We start from the raw sequence: 7,978 nt of genomic DNA on the forward strand, positions 1-7,978 counted from the left end.
GAGTTTATTTCTTCATTGGAACAGATTTGTAGAAATGTAGCTTTGCATCACTTGCTCGCCAATGGATCCTCTGTAGTGAATGGGTGCCGTCAGAATGAGAGTCAAACAGCGGATAAAAACACCACAATATCCACAAGTAGCCCACAGGACTCCAATCTATCAATTAAGATCTTGTGAAGCATAAATGTGCGTGTTTGTAATAATGATATCCATCACAAAAAGGTTTTCAATTTCTTTAGTATAAGAGACAGTATTCAGGAGAGAAATATGCACAGACCAAACACAACTTGCAAGCGAAAACAGTTCAAACTGGTTCTAAACATATGATGCACTCTCATTCTGACGGCACCCATTCACTGCAGAGAATTCATTGGTGAGCAAGTGCATGTAATGCAAATTTTTTTCCAAATCTGTTCCACAGCAGCCCATTTTCCTTTTCTCTATTCCTATTCTTCACTGAATTCCAAGTCAATTTTTTAATTCAGTCATATCATTGAATTGAATAAATTTAACTAAACTGCTGCATCCCTACATTCTAATCAATATGAACATTAACTACTTCGACTGCATTAGAATTGTTTTGTGAATTTAAATGTCAGTGTAATGTCAATGTAAACGCTGTCAGTGTTTTTTTTCTTCTTGTGTGTTGTGTAGACATTAAAAAAGGCCTCATCTATCCACTTTGCTCACATTTTCATTCATAACATACCTATCGATCAGCCTCGACGAGTTTCTGCTTCGTCCCCTTTGCTCTCTAGCATGCAAGAACATCCTCCTATTTTAGACTCCCAAACACGCTGCTCTCAGCCTCAGAAGTGGAAGTGTGATCCAGTCCCGCTCAATGGAGCCAATGGAACTTGGCAGACATCAGTAATTGGAAACTTAATCACGTAAGGCAAAGTCTGATGGCGGGAAATGAGGCCCTGCAGGAAGAGGATGGCAAGACGGAGCCACAATCAACAGATGCCTTGAGTGGTGCTCTGCACATGTTTCATGCCACATTCCCTGTTTCATTTCTATTAATATTCAGAGGAATGTCGCCATGACTGAAGTGAAGCTCAAAGTAAAACAGCAGGGTATGACCCACATTTACACATTTTTTTATCTGTTTTTGCAAATGAGTCTATATTGTGAGTTTATTTGACCTATTTTGCATAGCATGAATGCCGGCAAGAATAGACAGCTAGTGGAAGTTCATTGAAAACCTTCTCCGAATAACATGTTTTCTTTGACATTTAGATACTTTGAAGTAGGTAACCTGCTTTTTCATGGTCCTGGAAAACCGGGTTGTTTTCAGAAAATCAGTTTCTTTTCAGAGAAGAAGCGTGCTGAAAGTTTTAGGTCAAAGCTCCTTCTCTTTCAAGGCCGCTTGCAGAACAGTAGTGCCAAAATGATTTGATCCAGGTTAACAGCATGTACATCACCCTGTATAAATATTCACGGCGAGCCCATTTATTCAGCCAGTCAGCCTGTGCCTGCTGTGTGAAGGATACACACATCCTGTCATGAGCACGGTGACCCAAAAACACTGGCACACTGCCAAGATACACCAAGGAAAGTGAGAACAAGATTTCGGTTTTCGACTCATTTCAGTTAACCAGATTTAACCAGTTCATTTCATCACATGGTTCCTGGTGCCCCTCCATGGTTTATTATGCTCTAAAACTTTCCAAAAAGCCATTTGAAATCAATTAAATATTTGTCTTAAAAAAACAATTTGATAACACTTCAATATTTAAAATGTAAAAATTAGCTAACAGGAAATAACAGTGAACTTTTACAAAATGAATGTTCATTTCACAAATACGCTACTGCATTTCTTTATATTTCAGGTCAATGTAACGTTAATTTGTAATGATTTAACAAAAATACTGCACTTTGACTTTACAAATGAACAGAAACCTAGGTTAATAAATGCCGTGAAAATGTCATAAATTCTCAGTTTATGACACCTGTATTGTTACAGGAGGGACCAAAGTGTGCTTTGTGACTGTAGTAAAACATTTCTAAAAATTCTTAAATGGTTTCTGATTCTTGTTTTTTTCACTAGAGCTTGCGTGACTAGTCATGTTTACTAGTCAAGTCATCCAGAAAAGTAATAGATTTCTTGGCAAGTCAGCGTTCACATGTAAATCACTCTCAAACCTCATGCAGTTTCAGCAGTCTTTGCTGTTTCTGGCGAGTCAAGCAAAGTAATAACACATCATATCATACACTGCTAAATCTTCCAGGGGATTCAGTTATTGCACTTTCAGGGTTAAAAACTACGTTTTATCATCATTATTTCGTTTGAATATGACTTTGCAAAATGTCCAATTTCCTTTTTTTCATATACTGAAAGTGGACACAGATTTCTATATCGCACTCCATTCTATAGTGTACTACATTTCAAGTCTTTTGAAACTATATAAAAGCTTTGTGTGAGGAGCAGACAGAAATTTAAGTTCACTAGCACTGACAAATCTCCTCAATTGTTTTAACATTGATAATAATAATAAGAAATGTTTCTTGTGCAGCAAATCATATTAATGTAGACTAATTTCTGAAGAATCATGTCACACTCTGAAGACTGTAGTAATGATGCTGAAAATTCAGCTTTTATCACAGGAATAAATTACATATTAAATTGTAAAATTGAAAGCAGTTATTTTAAATTGTAATATTTAGCAGTGTGCATTTTTTTTTGTTCTGTATCAAATAAACGCAGCCTTGCTGACCATAAATGACTTTTAAAAACAATACAGCCCCAGATTTTAAACGTTACTGTAGGCTACAAAAAAAAACACACAAATTATAATGTAGAATTTCATTGTACTGGAATATGTATTAGTCTATATAAATAGGCTATAATTTGTCAACTGATTTGCCAACTGACAACAAAAGCAAAATTTTGATGTTTCAAGATAAGTCAACATTTCCCCTAAAAACTGAAGTTTACATTCAAACAGCTCTGTATGTATATCGGGTCTAACTAATTTACTGCTTTAGTAATGGAAACGACTTCCTGTGCCTAAATCAATTCCTAAAGCTATCATCAGTGTCTCAAGATTTAGAGGAGCACCTTTATTCTTGTATCCTTTTTGATTATGGAGGCTTTTGTGGGCACCGTTTGATTGGACTGTCTCAGTTCTGCCGTATCCTCTTGTTCTGCATGTTTCCACAGAGAGCAGAAGCTGTTGCCATCCCTATTGTTTGGCCAGATCCACCGGGCTGCGTCTCCGTCTCCCCGCTGAGAATTTGTCACATCCACTGCTTTGGCGGCCACTCTCATCTCGACTGGTGTCTGTTTACATAATGTCAGATCTCTCTCCTCCAGCCTACATTCTCTTGAGTGGCTGTTGTCGGTTTCTGTGATATTTCCAGTGCGTTGCTTTCCGGCTTCACGGTACATTCTGATCTTACTGAAGAGAGAGACACCGGCTGAGAGCAATGCGATAATTGTGAAATAATTTGTGCTACAGATGAACATTCAGGAACAGTAATTTCCTCCGTTGAAATGAACAGATTCTTTATTGCTTTTATAGTCTGTCTGTACCTTGGAAACACACTGGCAAAGGGTAGATAATAGATCTGTTTGAGACTCCACCTAAGAGGAACAATGAGAAAAGGCCACATCCGTATCATTCAACATACAAAAGAGTAAAGTGGCGTCGTCAAAATGCATGAGTATGTATTTATGTCGGGAAGAACATGGTAAATGATGTGCACTTGTTCCTATAGCCCCCTGCTTTTAATAGACTGTCAACACTTTCTTCTAAAGCTATTTCAAAGAAGGGTTGCTGCTGTTGCCATGGCAACCTCAAAATCCATAAACTCTCCGGCACATTTTCCGAGCTGAGTGGTCCAAATCCCCACCCCATATAGTTTCTCTCATCACTGGATGTTTCATGCTGTTTCTTTTATGCCATGAGAGGGTCTTTCCTTTGTATGATTTACACATAAGTGTATGACGGAAGCGCGGTCCACTTATAGCTCACACACAGTGGCCGTGGTACGGAAATAAGTGATGCATTCACATTGTAGTGCCAGCTGCTCCGTCAGAAACGAGTCTCAGTAAAGGGTTCGGTTTTGAGAGCACCTTGTTTGTCTTTCAGCTGTCATTGTAAAAGCAAGCAAAGAAAACAACTGAAAGTTCACGGACACCACAAATTGAGAAAGGCCAAAGAAAACAGATGAAAGCGAGCTATTTTATCATCCCCATGACTTGAAAAGACTGTTTCCAATAGTTTTTATTCTTCTCAAAATAGTTCCAGACAGCACACCCACGGCCCCGCTAAAGTCCTTTCACTCGCCAGCTGTGTCAGGTTAGTGAAATCAAATCATTGACAGATAAGCTACTCAGAGTTTTGTTTGAGGTTCCAAGAAAACTGAATATTGACAAAAAACTAAACTAAAAAAATCTGTATATTCCACTCTGAAATAGTCTAATTGTGTTGTTATCACTCTTGGATCGACAGAATGTCTGAAAACAAAGTTTATAAAAATTCCTTTAAGATTTCCACACAAATATAAGCAGCAAAATCTGCTTTTAATATTGAAAATAAGAATTGCAGCAAATCATCAAACTGTGTGTATTAGCATGATTTCTGAAAGATCATGTGACACTGAAGACTGCAGTAATGATGATGACAATTTATTATGTCACTGGAATAAATACAAATTTTAATGTGTAATTATATTTTACAAAAATACTGTTTTTTGCATCGCATAAGTGACTTCACTTAAAATTATTAAACAAACTTAACGATCCCAAACTTTAGAATGATAATACTCAACACTTCTCAACGGTTTCAGTAACCGCAAAGATTCAGAAGTTTGTCCAAAAGCACAAAATCTACATTTTCAGTACATAAATCACCTTTGCTTCAGAAAGTAACCAACACTAAGTATCATCGTTATTATACATCACAAATGAATCATATTTTTACATGGTTTTGCCAAGCTCTTTAAAAGCCACTGAACAATTTTATAGTTAAAAGATACAGTGTAGTTAAAATCAAATCAAGATCGTATTGAAAACACTTTTTTCAAGTATAAACAAGTTTAATAAAAATGAAAATATCTGCCAATGTGGTGAGACAGAATACAATTACCATATATTAAAGATATAATATATATAAACAAGTCTAAATATCTAATGCAGTGTTGTAAAAGTTAAATCAAATTAGAAAAACACTACAAAATGTCTTAACACCTTTTAAATTAGAGTAAATGTCAAATGAAAATCATCTACCAAGCTGGCTTTCACTAACTACAATAGTATGAAGTAGAGTTAGGGTACTTGGACTTGAACTCAGACTTGGACTCGGACTGCAAATATGAATGGACTTTTGGGCATTTTGGGCACATACATTTTTCAGAGTACAGATTAATTCACATCATGTGTAACATGAAAGGTAAAAAAAAAAGTGACAACAAAAAAAGTAGGATAAAAAGACATTAATTAAATGTCTTTCACTCAAACTCAGTTGGTTAAAGACTGGGACTCAATAGTACAAAGCATTGTTGGAGAAACCAACTAGGTAGTCACTAGTGTTTCCCGAAAACTTAAAAACCTTGTCACACCTCCACCGTTTAAACCATTGGTTAGAATTGTTATTAATGATGTCAAACAGGTATGGTGTGACAACATCTGCTAATTAATCAGTTCAATATCAAATTAATGTTACTGTTAATAGAAATAAACAAACATGGCATTTGAGGAGAATCCTCCATTATTGCTGTATCACTCCCTACATCCACATGTAACGGCAGAACTTGCAACCATAGTGTGCTAATGATGCTTTTTGGAAACGCACCCCATGTCAGTCAGCTGGCCGCTTCCTGTCCAAGTAGACAGTTTGTGGCTAGCTGCACTGTAAACCAAAGCTAGTGGCTTTACTCAGAAGTCTGTCCACACGAGACGACTCGCCTGTTCTAAGTGAGACTAAGACTTGTTCCCAGCAAGTCTTCATTTCTCATATCCAATTAAAAAATCCTATCAGCAGGCACAGCGACAGGCAGAAGCTGTCTGGTCCTCCCTCTGGGCTCCGGTTGTAAAACATGATTGTATCACCGAGGGGAGCAAACAATTATTCCCTTCCTCCCCTGAGCACTGACATGTATCTCACCTCAGTGCATGTGGAGGCAGGGAGCGTCGCCCCTAGAGGTGATTTTTATCTGTCTAATCCTCCTTCTCGGTTTCCATTAAAGGCAAACTTTCAGACGCTTGGAGGTTTAATCCTTTAAAAGGTGTCTTGAAGAGGTGATGGGACTTCCATCTCACTTTGTCTGCTGTGTCTTCATGGTCTGGACTCGGCCTCCTACACATCTAACCTTGGCCTGTATGATTTAGTTTGCCCTCCTCTTCAGATCTCACAATGGTAATCCATCAGTGTTGTTGTGTTTCAATGAACGGATACAAAGGTCCCGAGCAGCATACTGTGAATAATTTGCAGAAGCCCATTCACTACAAAAGTTCCCTTTCTATAGAACAACCGACTGTTTTCAGATGACTCCTATTCTCTGTTTCCAAACAGAGTATATTAAGATATTAAGTATACAGTTGCATTAAAATGCAATAAAAACCTTTCTGACTTTGACAACCCAAATGTGTCCAGAAGCACTTTAATGCAACACTTTTTGTATCAATTTTGAACAGTATCCCTTGTGTGATTAATTGTACTGAATGTGTACTTAAGGAGAGCACACTTTATATGTTTCTTAACATGCACTAATAAAATAAAACAGATTTTACATTTTAAAAGAAAATACCATTTCAGACTCTGTACTTCATAATTTAACTTTAAATCCAGTTTTGTTTGTCGATATCCCTTTTGCTTAGTTGTATTGAATGTGCACTTGTAGTGTACTTAAAGAGAGCACCCTTTTTTTATGTTTCTTAACATACACAGTCAAACATTTTTGAAGCTGTAAATAAAACAGATTTTAAGTTTTACAAGAAAATATTTTTGTCTTTTTACTTCAAAACTACTTGTGTTAATTGCCAATTATTTGTGATACTGTATGTTATAGCAATTTCTAGGGGAAAACTTTTTTTTCATCTTTAAAAAGTACACTTTGTAATAATTTCAAATCGGATGTTTTACTTTTAAAGTACATTTTAATATTCTTGTGTTGTGTTTTAAAGAATACACTTATTTTGGTAATACACCAAAGGACATTTAAAGTACTTGATTGTAACTTGAACTGTATTTTCTTTTCAGTATTAAAAAGTCCATACAGTATATTTTAAATGTACTAAATTACAATTTTGTCATTACAAATGTATTTAAGAATGCTAGTCAGTGCATTTGGTAGTAATAAAATCACATATGAAGATGTACAGTCAAAAAAGCACTCTATACTTTTAAAAATACATTTAAATCGTTCAATTAGATTTTTTATTTTTTTATTGCAGTTAATTTGCAGTTCCTGTGAGTGTGTGAAACATTACATTCAGTTTGCATTGATGTTTATTCGTTTAAAGTATAATATTACCACAATAAGTAGCTGTTTTAAAAGCATTTGTTAAAAGTGAAAACTTGTATTGTATCTCTACAATTTGCATTGTTCTACAATTTTAAATGCTCACCAATTCAGGTTTTGAATACGGCTTGCATAATTTGCTGATAATGTTCCACACTCTTGATCATCTCCCATTATACATACTGTCAAAAAATAGTGAAAATAAGTAAAATACCCATTAAGCATGGCACAGCGGAAATATAGGATGTCAGCCGTGCTGGTGGTTTGTATGCATAGCTCCTCGGTTTTCCAGAGGACCTGCAGTGTGCGTGAAGATCCTTGTGGAATGTCAGAATAATTACACCTATTAAATGTTTCTGAGCTCTTAACAACTGCAATTAGTGTTCCAGGTACCTGAGGCCCATACAAGGTGATCTAGTGTAGTCGGGCTCTTTAAAGCCATGCTCACTTCAGCACATCTCTCAATGCCTGCCTTCACTTCTTTTAAAATTTATTTCTATTCATTAACTAA

The 7,978-nt window shown here is 36.2% G+C and overlaps 1 long non-coding RNA gene across 1 annotated transcript in view; it reads left to right on the forward strand.

Annotated features, from left to right (window-relative positions):
* Window positions 1-6,574, forward strand: part of LOC132122538 (uncharacterized) — a 59,551-nt gene extending 52,977 nt beyond the window's left edge. The window contains exon 3 of the long non-coding RNA XR_009426397.1: window positions 6,193-6,574. This is a non-coding gene — a long non-coding RNA (uncharacterized LOC132122538). The remainder of the gene's footprint in view (window positions 1-6,192) is intronic.
* The last annotated feature ends 1,404 nt before the right edge of the window (window positions 6,575-7,978 follow it).

The sequence above is a fragment of the Carassius carassius genome, chromosome 1, assembly GCF_963082965.1.
Source record: "Carassius carassius chromosome 1, fCarCar2.1, whole genome shotgun sequence".
Lineage (NCBI taxonomy): Eukaryota > Metazoa > Chordata > Actinopteri > Cypriniformes > Cyprinidae > Carassius > Carassius carassius.